Genomic DNA, 14833 nt, shown 5'->3' with positions numbered 1-14833 from the left:
GTTAGTAATGCTGTAGGTTTCAGACTTGGACCCTAGTTCCACTGAAGTGAGTTGGAGTTCTGCCAGTTATTTCAATGGAAACAGGACTGGGCCAGTTTCCTTATACAGGTAGGTTTTTCAGTATCAACAAGTTATATTTTTGAGTTCAGAAGCCTTTGTCTGTAGGTATAGCTACACTGTATATTCTCAGTTCAGTAATTGATATAACTTTTTACATTATTAATGTAATGTAATGGCATTAATAATGTAAACAAGTTATATGTCTCTTACGTTGACCCATTGTACTTTCATTTTCAGCTGGAGTCATTAAGTTTTTATTGTACTGCTACAAAGTGAAAAGCAAGAATGGTTATCTGAAAGTAGCATAAGATTCATCCATTATATTGCTTTTATTTGTAGAAATGAACCCATACCTGAATGCAGTTCTTGTAAAGGTTATTGATTTTTCTTTATATAGTAAATGCTTGTAGTTTATCTTTTAGAAGTCTTTCAACACTATGAATTTCTAGTTGGTGACTTTGTTTATAGTGGTAGAATCTTTTGTAAGAATGGTTGGATTCTGTCCTGGTTACAGAATAAAAGCTTTGTGTTTGGAAATAGTCCACTTTTAGAATTAGGCATTTTGGAAATTTGGAATCAGAATTTCTTTAGCCCAGCAGGTCTTTGAAATGTGAGGAAGTTCTAAATATTGTTGACAGCCTATTACATATTATGGGATTAGCAGTTTTTACTTTAACCAAACAACTTTTCCCAAAAATATACCACACCTGAGATCAGTACAGTACCTGTATTGTATGTGAGAAACTTTATATTTTGAAAGGTAAAGACCTAAGAAATTGTCATGGCTTCCTAGAGTGCCATGTGTTGCATGATAGCTAGGGGTAACTTGATCAGTTCACAAGCAAATTAAGCATATTTTAGCAGCATGCAAAACAGAATAGCTAAGAAGTAGCTAGAAGTGTACATTTCTAACAAAATTTCAGTTAGTGAAATAGGGCAACTTCTAAAATAGCCTGAAATAGCCACCTTAATTCAGTGGTGCACAACACACAAACCACATGCAGTCCACCAGGGTAATCCAAGTGGCACACTATGGTTCCTTATTAAACTACTTGATTAAACTAAAATGGATTTGAAATAACAAGTTTTGTGTCCTCACTGTGGACTGGTGCATTAATCTGCACATGTAACTGCATATGCAGCCCAGTTTCCCACTTGCAGATCTGCTGAAGGCTTGCATACAATCCAAACATCCCATGGGTGATAGCCGTCCATGCTCATTTCATGATCGTAGCAAAGACCTTCAGTGCCCAGCTAGGGAACCAATCAGTCATGGTTTCAGGTGTAATAGAGAGATAAGAAAATGCTTTTGGTGTACTATGTTTAAAATATCACTTTTTCCACGTGAGAGTGTGTGCCTCATTGAATCCCTAGGGGTTCTAAATTTTTTAAAAATGCTAACAAAAGCCTCAGAGGACATCGATAACAGTGGTTTTCTTCTAGAAACGTCAAAGCATCAATTGAAGTTATGTTGATGTAATTGTGGCATTCCAGTGATTAATACAGTTGTTATTTTACCTGGTTCTAATTATTTTAACTTATGACCAAAGCTCTAGGGTATTTTTAAATTTATATTACATTTTAGGGGGGAAGAGGGTTCAGTAATTTTTATTTCCTATCTTTATGCCCTTTCCTGTTTAGTCTGTTGATCTGTGTTTTTAAATCTGATAATATAGTGGGATTCTGATCCATAACTTAGCTTCCTAAACTGTGCAATAATGCTACTTATAATAGTGTTCTTATTCCTCTTTGTTTTTGACAGTCCGATCCCTCAAACACTTAAGATGGGAACTGTGAGTTATGAAACCTTTAAACTCTTTGTGGATATACAGTATATGTTTAAAAAATATATTAAATCCCTTATGTGGCACTTAGTTGTAATTTTTTGAAGCAGGATAATCATGGGTATTAGAATTTGTATTTGAGTTGCTATTAAATATGTTCAATTAAATTGATTTCTTGATCATTATGGGGAAAATTCACCCCGTGGCAGAGGAATATCACATGGCTTAAGTGCCTTTTTAATCTGGATAATTTAAAATTGATTCAGCCTATACTGATTAGCCTATATTAAAAAAAATAGTTGTTCTTAAACATTTAGCTGTGAGGTTTCTTTTACCCCATGATAAGTGTCAGTGGTCTCTCTGTGAGCAGACATGAAGTAATTGGGATTTTTCCTTTTAGCAACAGGATATATTATGTGTAAATTGTAGTAAGAACAACTTTTGATTTCTTAAATGTATTCAGTATGTAATAAACAGCCTGATTCATCAAGCAATATCAACATATTTGATGTTAATGTAAAAACAAAAAACTTAAACTCAAAATGATGTACAATTGAATCTCCAAAACTATTTTATTATAATATAAAACAATACCTGGAATAAATGTTATTGATCAACCTCAAAGTCCTGGAGATACCTCTCCAGTTATATTTGTAGTGGATCCTTTTATATAGGAACATGGTAGGAGAAAGAGAGGAGCTGTCAAAGAAGGTGGAGAAACAGAAGCAAATAGGGACAGGGGTGAAAGCTTCCTTCAGTGGTATGAGAAGGATAGGAGCACAGGGATTAATAACTACCCATACCCATGAGAAAAGGAGCTGAACAGGTACAGAATATCCTGTAACCACTAGCGAACACTTAATGCCAGAATCTAGAATGTATCTCAGGAGTCCTTCCATGTTACAGGGGTGTAGACTGTAGCTGTGTTGGTCTAAGGACAGAGGCAAACAAGGTTCTTAGGATAAATCTGATATCTTTTATTAGATCAAATCAAATAGTTGGAAGAATTCTTCCTAGCAAGCTTTCAGGTTTAAATACCATTCATCAGGCTGAGGAAGCATCTGCAATTGGTATGTGCTCTTCCTGTATGGAATGAATAGTAAAGAAGCTGGCATGCATGCAAGAAAGCTTGTCAGTGAAGATGTAAATTGAGGAGTCACTGGATGAGAGACAGGCTGGGGATGAATGTAGCAGGAAACCTATCTACTATTTACCTGGTACATTCATCCCCCCCGCAGCCTGTTTCTCACCCACTGACTCCTCACTTTACATCCTCACAGACTGGCTTTCTTGCATGCATACCAGCCTCTGGCTTTACTATTCATTCCATCCAGGTAGAGCGCATACCAACTGCAGATGGTTCCTCAACCTAATGAAGGGCATTTAAACCCAAACGCTTGCTAACAAGAATTTTTCCAGCTATTTGAGTTGGCCTAATAAAATATATCAGATTTACCCTAAGAACCTTGTCTCAGGAGTCCTGAGTCTCAGCATGTCAGCAGTGAAAACTACTGACAAAGTATATGCACCTCATCCATCTTCAAAGCTGGCCCACAAAGATGACAGTCTACTACAAAAAGTACTTATTCTGCTAGCCTTAGAGGCAGAGACTAGTGTAGTAGACTTTAAACTTCTATTCCTGATGAGGAGACATGTAGAGGGCAATAAAGTTCCAAGTGATGCAAATTTTGTGTAGCAGGGAGTTCCAATTTGTTTTTCAGACTGTTTAGAATATTACCGACTCCCCCCAAAAAATAAAAATTGCAAAGTCAAGTAGTCCAAAGTTAAAATATGAATTAAGATCGCCTTATGCAGTTGCCCCCATCTTCCCATGTGTATTGTGATAGTATGTGATCATGTAAGGAGAGGCCATCGTCCACATGACCCTTGCTTCATTCACTCTACTGGCTAGCTAATGAATATACGAGAATGAATCAGGTTCTTTCATGAAGAAGATTGTCATCTGTAGCTCCCTGGTGCTTGTTGCAAAAGCTGACTGTTGTCCAGTAAACAAAGCATAGATTGCACTTAAAAAAACAATGGTCTCTTAGAGAAATTAATTCTATACTTGCTTCTTCTACAGACTTCTGAGTATGATGTTGAAAAAACTACTTAAGAAAAAATTTTCACGGGAGCTTGCTAATTATGTGTTCCTTATTTTCTGCATCCCCATCTTGGTTCTGCAGGGCCTAATTTGCTGAACTGAAGTCATTGGATGCTTTGAACATATAAAGTGCAATGTAATGCAAAGTACTGTGAGAAATCCATAAGTACTTGACAATTTTTACTTTTCATTCCCTGTGCCTCTGTTATGTAAAATAGTACCTCCCTAACTCACAGGGTTTTGATGAAAATAAGTTTCATTAATGCTTATAAAGCACCCAGATACTGATAATCATTGGCAAAAATGTCATAAGAACATTATTAAATCTATATTTGGTGAAAGATTTGCATACTGTGCAGTAAAATAGAGTTGTACATGGAATTTCATAGATTTCATAGACATTAGGGCTGGAAGGGACTTAGGAGCCCAGCCCCCTGCCCCAGGGGCAGGAAGTCAGCTAGGTTCAAAGGATCCCAGCAAGATAGACATCCAGTGTTTCTTAGAAGAGTCCAGAGTAGGTGCTTGTACCACCTCTGAAAGAAGTCTATTCCAGGCCTTGGGGGCTCGGATAGTAAAGAAGCTTTTCCTTATGTCCAGCCTGAAACGGTCTTGGAGGAGTTTGTGACTGTTTGACCTTGTCATCCCTTGAGGCAGTCTGATGAACAGGCATTCCCCCAAGCCCTGATGCACACCCCTTATATACTTATAGGCAGCCACCAGGTCCCCCGTCCCGTTCTCCCCTCCCTCCCCCCAAGCCTGCGCTCTTCAGGGTCCCATGACTCTCAGCCTCTCATCATAGGGCCTGTTCTCCTGCCGGCTGATCATAAACATGGCTCTTCTCTGAACTCACTCAAGTTTTTCCACGTCCTTTTTAAATTGTGGAGCCCAGAATTGTATTCAGTACTCCAGCTGCAGCCTCACCAAGGCCGAGTACAGCAGGAGGATGACATCCTGGGATTTGCTTGAGAAGCTTCTGTGGATGCAAGCCAGAGTTTTGCTCAAATATGATGAACAAAAAAGTAAAGTAAAATAGCCAAGTCATTCCTAGAGTAACATCAATACTGCATGTTGACTGAGGCAAGACTTCTCTGGAGGGAAGAAATAGCATGAGATAAGGCAGTTAAATACTGTGCACATGCAGAAGGTAAAATTAAGAAGGCACGATGTGACGGTGGGACCTAGGGGTGCCGTGAACTCCCCTAGTGCCCCTTACCGTGCCAAATTGGTTTCAATGCACCCTTACTATCTCACCCGCCACATCTTTGATGTTAATATTGTTAAAGGGAGGTTGCCTTTTTATTCTCTTTGGCACGGTGCCCTGAGATGTCCCAGTACGTGCTCTGCCTTCGGTGACACAGTGCACTAAAGCCTCAGGGGCTACGCGTGGCTCCTACCACCCCTGTATCACACCCCAGGCCTCACAGGTGTACCAGACATTGTCTAGTCAATTCCCCTCTTGGCGCCCTCACGGGCACCCCCTGGCTCATCCCACAGTCGCCCCTGCCCTCATGGGTCATCTCCGTTGCCCGTGCCCTTACAGACACTCTCTGGCTCGTCTCACTGTCTGCCTGCGCCCTCACGGTGCTCCCTGACTCCTCCTGCGCTCACGCCCTGCACTGGGGCCTTTCTCCATGCTCACGCCCTGCACTGGGGCTCCTCTCACTCTCGTGGCCCGCACTGGGGCCTTGCCTCGCGATCCTGCCCGCACTGGGGCTGGGGTCAATACGCCCCTAAACGCTGCACCCTCTCTGGCACTGGGTCTCCATGCTACCGTGGAGCCCCCATGAGGCCTCCTCCAACCCCTTATAACCTTGCCCGGTCCTCTGGTCTTATAAAACTACAAACGGAAAACTCAAGCCCCTGGGCTACAACATAAATTTTAAGCCAGCTGCCTAACCATCATTCATATCCCTACCAGGTTTTCCTCCACCCAGCATCATCAAGCAGAAGCTGCTCAGGCCATCAGGCTTCTCTGCTCTGCTTACTCCAGCAGAGCTCCCTCTTCCTCAGCTGCTGGCAGGGAACTCACTCTCTGCCCTCAGTCCTGGGCTTAAGAAGGGTCAAGCCCTGCCCCTTCTCGTCAGCTGGTATTCTCTGGTTGTCCTGGCAACCCGCACCTGTGCTGCCCTGGTGACTGGCAGCCAAGCCTCCCCCTCCTCACCACTAAGGGACTCTCCCTGGTTGCTTGCATTTCATGCGCAGGGCACTTAAGTGCCCTGCGACACATGATCAGATGGGACTTCTTGACTTTGAGAGATTGACTTCAAATTTTAATGATTTTTGTATGCAATTCCCTTAGCATATTGCTAGAATTTTCCTGCAAGGATGGGAGGGTTGGTGTTTTGTTTTGTTTTTAATAGTCTCTAGTTCTGCCAAGCCAGACTGGATCTGCATGAGATAAAGACAAAGCCAAACTCTAGCCTAAGCACTATTCTTCTCCTGAATTTCAAATCTTGTGGTAGGCAGTGAAGGTATGAGGGTTTTCTCAAAAAATAATCTTTTTATATTGGAAGGTGTTAGGGAGCATCTATAATGGTTCACAGTTTCATCAATCATATTAAAAAAGAAGGAATATAAAATATGTTTTCTCTGACTGCCAAATCTCATTCTTCGCTACCTGCTCCTAAGCTAGCCATTATCAAAAGCAAATGCTGTAACTTACTTCCATCCTATAACATTTTGAGGATCCCCAATGTTCAAAGATCACAATACCATTTTAAACATGTTTTGTGAAATCAAATCATTTTATGCTCTCTTGTATGCATGGTCTGCTGTAGAATGCCTATTGATGAGTTATTACTGTGTATAATCCTATTAAAAAGGAGGACATGTTAAGTGGCATTCTAGGTTCTGAAATGTTAAACTAGGATGAACGAAAATAATATTTATAGTTTATAACAGATTGTTTGAATATTCGTGAGTTCAGGATAAATTGCTCTTACTGTCCTTGTGCTCTCGAACTTAAAGTATCCACAATCTTGTTTTAGCCAGGTGTACATCATGCAGATAAAAAAAAAAAAATCATGTAATTAGCCTTCCAAAATCTCAGTTACAAAGGACCTGGCCCTAATATTAGATGGAAAGAAAAATTAGTTGGATACATTTTATTTTCAGTACAACAGCATTTCTTTCAACTTACTCAGAAAGGTCGAGTAGAAATACTTTATAATAATGTCAAAGAAATATATAGGGAAAATGCAAACATTCTTGAGAAGACTTTTTTAGATGTAGGCTTCCCATTTTTTCTAAAACCTAGCTTAGCCACAGAAATATTTGTGTAAATGTCATTTTTTTAATTAGTGCTTCCCCATAGATGGTTTTAGTAACCTACAGAACATCTCTGATCTCAGGCCATCCAGTTGGGCAAAGGAATCTGGGGCCATAACCAAGGGAATTGCCATTTAGAGCCAAAACAAAATCCAGAATACCCAGAGCACCTTACAATGCAGTGCAGGTAAAGGTAGGGAAGGTGAGGGCACTGGCAATCATCTTCCACTACAAAGACATGGAAGCAGTTAATATATGTACAGAAGGTCTTAGAAATAGGTTCATACCCTGTGCTACTGAGGATGACAAAAAAATCCAATCCGTGCAGGCCTGACCTGTGATTGGGTGGATAAGTCTTTCTCCCTGCCTTCTTTTTTTTCACATGGGCACTACATTTGCTATTTTTCTAGTCATAGAGTGCTATCCCATAAGGGACAGATTCCATGAAGTTCTGTGCTGGAGGAGTTGCTATTTCATGTGGGAATTCGCTCAGTATTTCAGATGAAAATTATCCAGGTCCCCCATGTTTTTAGCAGGAAGAATCAAATTTTTCTGCCACCTCTGGCATGGTAATTCTTATATTCATGTTGTCCTTGCCCTGTGATGTACCACCAAAATTCTCAGTTACCACTTCATTCTGGTTAAAAACTAAGGCAAAATAGTTGTTGAGTTTTGGGGTCATGCTTAAATTATCTCTGAACTTCAGTCTTCCCCCAGCATATAGTGGACACACTTCTGTTAGTTTTACTATTCCTCACAAGGTCAAGCTCAACTAAGGATTTGGTCATTTATTCTTACTCTGTTCCAGCATTCCTTAACCACAGAAAGACATTTCTTTTTACTGATTAATCTTATTTTTCCATTGTGGTAAATCTTTTGCTTATTTCTGATGGCTTTTTTGAGGTTCTAGTTCATCCATGCAGGTCTGTAATCTTTCTCTACCAATTTTTTCCTCTTGTCTCGTGTACAAGCCACCAACAAGATATGTACTTTTGCCTTAAAAGATAGTAGTTCCATGCTACTACCCTGTCAACATCTCTTAGCTCTTTAATCAAATAGGCCTGTTAAACCAATTGCCTTAGTTTATCCAAATTAGCCCTTCTGAAGTCTAAGACTTTTGTGAAAGACTTACTCTTGTCCTTGCAGAAGTCCATTCTGTGTGAATCAAATGGTTAGTACATGGAAGATCAAGCCTGTTTCTAATTTAAAGCCACACTTCATACCCACCTGTGAGGCTACCTTCCATCAGCACTAGTGGCAGCCAGTCTCTCTCCCCCTTAATAGAGTTAATAAGGCATTCCAAAACAGTTCAAGATATTGTAGGCTATAATGCTTAACTAGCAAACAGTTTGAAGTGAAGATAACAATATTGTAGGATTTACCCACAGTTCCCAATTCATACAAATTGTGTGTGATCTTTTAGACCACAGCATGGTAATTTTTTAATATCTAGAAACTGGATTATATTATAGCAGTTTACTCAAGAACCAGTTGGCAAATACACCTTAATATTATATAATGAAGCAAGCCTATTGGCTTTTTCACATATTATTTCAGCCTGTAATTGGTTATTGTCATAGATTACTTACGACTGCATATAACTGTAACACAGTAAAGTATAATAATTCTGAGCAAACATACTGAAAACAAGTGTGCCTTGGTAAACAGCGTTATTAGTAAGGGACTGTAGCCAGCTTTACTGGGGGATGTTCAGACATGGAACGACAGCAGCATTCAACCGAATATTTTCATATGCAATTCCAATTTTAGAATAAACATGTAACAGAAGTAATTAGTGCAAAAGCTCAGGAGTAGGCAAGTGCTTCATTTGATTTAAGTCAGAGTTGAGACACATTAGAAAAGCAGTAGCAGGAGAAGCCTGCATTGCTGCAATCTTTGCTGTACCTATTTTGAGCAGTTCAGTTTTTTAAAGTTACTAATCCAGAAATAAAAGAAAAACACATAAATACTAAACCACAGACCCATGGCAGGAATCTTCCAGAACCACATGATTAATATTAACATCATTTTCTGGGGATCTGATTCTCTAGGTTAAAACAATTACCCAAATGCATACAATGCAGCAGGTATTGCTTTCTGACATGTAACTTACCATCCGTCTTCAACACCCCATCTAATTTGATCCATTGTCCAGTTTGTCTGATTCTAATGAAATCTAACTTGGTGTAACTCATATCTGATGGGATAGCTTCAATTCTTAATGAAGTTTTTTTTCCTAACAGAAAGGGATTAAGCCTCTATTTAGACTACTGCATTTTTTTCAGGGTTGGAAAGAAGCTATACAGCTGAAAAGATTAGTTAGTGTCTATTTTACTTATGTTTCTTGCTTGTAGAGATCTTATCTTAGAAGTTATAGGATGATTGCACCTTTTGGCCGGGCAGGAAAGTATGAAAAGCACAAGTGTTATCGTCAAGAACAGTGGTATTGCATGACCCAGAATCTAGAACCAGCATTTAGACTATTCCTATCAAATGCTGAGAGGATGGCCTGTGCTTCCCCCTGTTGAAAACATTCTCAGAAGATTTTTGGCTCATTGGAGTGGGGCACATCTTCCCTGAATTCATTGTCATTGTTTGTTGGCATTTGTTTAGATCCACATTATGAAAGTAATAAGCAACCATCTTCCAGTAAAGATTGATCTAGAAAGTCCTGCAAGGTCAGTAGAGCCAGAGAGATATAGTTATATTATAAGCTTATTGTGTCCCCACACTGTGAAAATGATCTATTATAGTAGTTCATGAAACTATAGCTTCTTATTGAGACTTCTCTCATGCTCAGCTTGGATAGGAAATGGTTGAGGTCAATGCTAGTGCTAAGCAGATCCAAAGTGTTGTAATTACTTTGGGTGAGAAATGTTATAACATTTCAGTTGTTTTAGTAGGGTTTCTCCTTTGGAAGATGGTCTTTTCAATGAAAAACATTATGTGATTGTATATAGTTTGCATTTATCCTTCTTTGAAACCCATGTTGAAACTAATTTAACAATCTGAAAGTGACTAGCTACCATCTGATTTAATTGGAAATTTGAAGAAAAATATATTGGATGAAGTCTTTAGGTGTTTTGATGTTGGCAAGGATTGCAACCAATGAAGCCACAATCACATTCCATTCTTTTACCTGAGCTGCTGCTGCTTCTGAGAGTGCTTTAGACCAACCCTGGGGGTCCACAGACTATGGCTTAAGGAGTACATGAAAAATAACTATGATCAATCAAAACTATGTGAACACCCACACTTAACATTCAAAGGAATCTGCATCTCCATTCCAAATTTTTTAGGCTTCTACAAATTAATACTTGAAAACCATTGCTTTAGACAGCTCTTGCTGGGTCTTGACTGATACACACCACATGCGATACTGGTAAAGTGTGTTATTCTATGCAGGTTCTGACATCATCTACTCCAAGCTCTGATTCAAGCTATGCCTATCCATTGAAGGAACTTCTGATTCAAGACTTGTCCTTGGGTTTTTTGTTTGTTTGTTTATTTTGCTTGTTTTTCCTCAACCTGCCAAAAGCTCTTGCTGAAGAATTAATTGGATTTTCCTAAGTAAAAATGTTATTCAGTCTGAAAAGCAAGGTAATCTGGCAACGTAATATGTGGATACAGCTTTATAAGAAAACCTTTCTGTTCTATCCAGGTATTGATTCTGCCTTAATCACACACCATAGGATCTTCCTGAAGTTGTAGTTTAGCATGTTACTAACAACTGAAATGTAAGGATTGTTCTTTCTTTCTTCCTTTCTTTCTGGGGAAAATTGATCATACAGTGTAGAGCTGAAGAAGTATGCCTTTGCTCTTGTAGCAGAAAGTGGTTTGCAGTATTGCCTGTAGGATTTTGTTCTATTGCACTTGAGCAGCTTTTAGAAAGCACTGTCTCCTAGATATTTAAGCTGTCACCTTTGGAATGGACAGCTGTATTGTGCCTGATAGTGAAATTTCTTCTGAAGATTTCACTGACTCGGGCATTTCATAGAGGATGTTTAGTTTTAGTAAAAATGAAAAAGTTTAGGCTCTATGATTAGTTTTTGCAGACAGTTGTTTAAATGATCTCATCTTCATCATCTTCTCTCTTAAATTCCAATTAGCAATTCTTCTTTTTTTAGATTGGATGCATCATTTTTCCCCATCTTTGTATATAATTGATTCTTGTTTTATACACTTATTATTTGTATTAATGTAGTGACTAGAAGCCCATCATGCTATTTGCAATACACATACGAAGCAAAAGGGCAGTCTTTTCCCCAAGAGTGTAAACATCTAAGTATAACACAGGAGAAAAGAGATGGGTACAGACAAATTGGGTGCACAAAGAAATAATGAAATGATATTGGCTTGCATAATAGGCAGTGGATTTAAGACTATTAGGCTAAGGACAGAAATTACACATGAATGGATATAAGTGATCAGAAACCATTTCAAATCTAACACAACAGAAATTCAATGCACATAAACCACCTCCAAAATGGCCAAAACTTGTTTAAGATAAACCTGGATGAATGTAGTACCAGACTTAACTGATTAAGGTTAAATCAGTTTATTGAATTTTTTTTCCCAGATCCCCTCCAGATTCGAGTTAACTCACAGTCCCCTAGTATCCCAGGATGCTTTGCACCTCCCCTGCAAATCCCCCTTGCAGGATGCGGGGGGGCTAGCCTTGGCCCAAGCTCCCTGCTCCAGCCAGGTAGGGAGGCATGCTGTAGTGCCCCCGGGCTTCTGGCCTTAGCCACTGCAGGCATATGGCTGCATTTCCAGAATCAAAAGTGAATGTTTGTTCACTTGGTTAATCAGTTCAATTTATGCAGTTTACACTAACCTTTGAAGATTGAATTGATTCAGCCTTGGCTTTTTGACTGTGTGTACTTAGCCTTAGTATTTCCAGTGTTGTTAAAGGGTCTTGGTTTTTGTTGTTGTTGTTTTGGCATTTTGTTTGCTTGTAAGCATCAAAACTGGTTTGAAAGATCTGAAGAACAATGAATAGATGTTCTTCTCTAGATGTTTATGGAGAGTTCCCCAAGCATTGATGGCAATTGAAAATTTAATAAATTGGTCAATTTCTATTATTAGAGGTAAGAGTCAATCACCTGATATTGAATAACAGATTGAAGCTCAATTAAGGTACTGTATTTACTTGAATACAAGATGAGGTTTTTCCCCGCAACTGTGGTGTGGGGGGGGAGGAGGAGGAGTGTTTTGTCTTACTGCATACAAGGAAATCTTACTAAATACTTTGTCTATCATTAAAATGCTGCCCAAAGCTGCATGTATTTAGCAATGGAAACCAACTATGAAGTTGATTAAATGCAGTCAACACTGAACTTTTGGAATGTTGGTTTTTCAAGAGATTGCCAGAGTAGGCACTGACAGACATGAAAAGAACCCAAAAAATAATCCTTTACCAGGAAAAGCTGATTCAATCAGCTATTAGATAAAAGCACCAAAAAGCTCTGCTGAAGTGTGTGATCTGCAAGCTTGGTCAGACTAATGTGATGCCTCTTCTGGGCATGTGCGCTCAGTGCAGGGGTGTGTTGAGCTGAAATTAAAGCACAGAGGTTTTGTTCGGTTTTTTTTCCATGTCTGTAAGCAGCCACATGTTTTTATCTCACCCTGTTAAGTCTCCAGAAAGATGACTCTAGAGCAACTGTCTCAGAAGTCTGAGTCAGGCATAGCAAAGACTGTTTTTAAAACAGATCACATTATATTACAATTGTTCTAACATCAACCTAAACACCTTGGGAAAATTCATTAGGACAGAGAGGGCAAGTTTACCAATAAAGAACTACTTTTGACTCTAATGTGTTTTTATCTCAGAAGCTGTTGATTTATGATCTGCATTGTCATGTTTTCTTTTGCATCTGCCTCTATTAGATAACTTTAAGATTACATTAATTTGGTGTGTGCCATGTGATTTAGGACTTCTGGAAAAAATCATAAGTTTATAAATGTCTCCTAATGAGTAACATTGATCTATATTCCTTTTTTCTTAATAGTGTCTAGGTTCCTTTTTTACTATAATTTTCTGGAAATTGTAGTATTAAGATAGCATTATTTTAAAACTGGTTTATGACATCAAGGCTTCCAAAATGGGACTAAGAACCTCTTTTTTTTTTTTTTTTTTTCCAGAGTTTATCAGCTATATTTTCAATTTCAACTTTTCCTTTGTGTTGTTTTCTTTTGAGTGTTTCTTAATTTTTATGCAAGCTACCACAATATAGTTTTGCACTTCAGTCACTAATTACTCAATTAAAAATTAAAAAATAATATTCCTTACAGTATTTCTAAGCATAGAACCCCTTCTAATTTTCAACTGCGCTTGTGTACATCTAACCTCTTCAAAAGGGTTTCTCATTTCTTAAACATTTATTATAAAGCCTTAGTGTTAAGTATGTGACTAATCATGCTGATATCTATTTATCCAGACAGGTAAACAATATTATTCAAATATAGTATATTGCATAAATCTTACAGCTTCTCCCCACCCTTGGGCCTGGTCCTCTCCCACATCCCCTGCATCAGGCCCAGGCCTGCTCCTCCCATCCCCCCTCCACTGCCACAGGGAAGGGGGGAGCAGGCACAGGCCCAGACCCCAAGCAGCAGGAGGGAAGGGGGAATGGGCCCAGATGGGGGGCAGGGAAGGGGGTCTCCATCCCCGCTGCCTTGCCCCTTTCCCCCCATCATTCTTGATGGTCAGTTGGCTAGTTTAGTTGATACTGTTCTATAGGAATTGCAAAAAACAAATAAGGAATGATATGATGGGACTGAACAGCTCTTCACATCCTCAGAAGCTTAGGCAAGGAGACTGCAGTTCCTCTGTACTCTGATCCCACCAGCTCCACAGTCCTTCATTCTCCATGCATACCATGGTGTTTTGAATAAGCTTTACTTCACCATCATATTGGTTGTCATTCTGTACATAACATAATGAGGCAGTTGTCCTACATAAAGATTTCCTGTTGATTTTTCAATGCCTATCCACTGTGCAATAGGAAATCTTTATGTAATGAGGCAGTTGTTTTATAGGCCACTAGATTTTTGCAGTTGATGATTACCAGCTTTAAAATAATGAAACAATTCCAGCTATTCCTTTGTATGGCATTTCTACATTGTTTTGAGTTTTCTGGTTTAAAGGAATCAACCAATGTGCTTTTCCTAGAAGCAGCATGCTCCTACAACTTAGTTGAAGTTTCATGTCTTTGAAGTCCATAAGAATTCATTAACTGGATGGTGCTATGATTTCACTTACGTGCTTCCCTAAGAACTTACCTACACTGGCAGTAGAAAATGGTAGCAGGCTAATTGCAGTTATTTCACATTTGTGTTTGTGGATACAACTCACTTTAATGTATACTAATAAAACTGTATTGGGTTGCTAACACAGTCTTTTCAAGCAAGCAAGGTAAATTTACCTTCAAAATAGGTATGAATGCACCCGAATCTCAGAGCAGTTTTTACTTCTTCAGAGTCTTCCCACTACTACCCCAAAGTGCTACGTGTGTCATCTTGCAAATCAGTGTGCAAGATCATCCTGCCCAGCAATCATCTCCCATTTAAATGCTGGTTTGCAGCCACATGAGGTCCTTTGCAATTTCAGCTTATG

General features: G+C 39.1%; 1 protein-coding gene across 6 annotated transcripts in view; it reads left to right on the top strand.

Annotated features, from left to right (window-relative positions):
- The window catches only part of PURG (purine rich element binding protein G), a 43334-nt gene that overhangs the window by 7285 nt on the left and 21216 nt on the right, over positions 1–14833 (top strand). The window contains exons 3-4 of one of the 6 annotated variants that reach the window (XR_016440170.1): positions 6–108; positions 1823–2801. The exons of 4 other annotated variants lie outside the window; for them this stretch is intronic. The gene's annotated coding sequence lies outside the window, so the exon portion shown is untranslated. Of the gene's footprint in view, positions 1–5; positions 109–1822; positions 2802–14833 lie in introns of those variants that run through there. One more of the 6 variants, XR_016440169.1, reaches the window with a different exon arrangement.

Source organism: Crocodylus siamensis, chromosome 2 (genome assembly GCF_052110815.1).
Source record: "Crocodylus siamensis isolate JL-2025a chromosome 2, ASM5211081v1, whole genome shotgun sequence".
NCBI classification, from domain to species: domain Eukaryota; kingdom Metazoa; phylum Chordata; order Crocodylia; family Crocodylidae; genus Crocodylus; species Crocodylus siamensis.
This window is presented reverse-complemented; position numbering and strand designations above follow the sequence as displayed.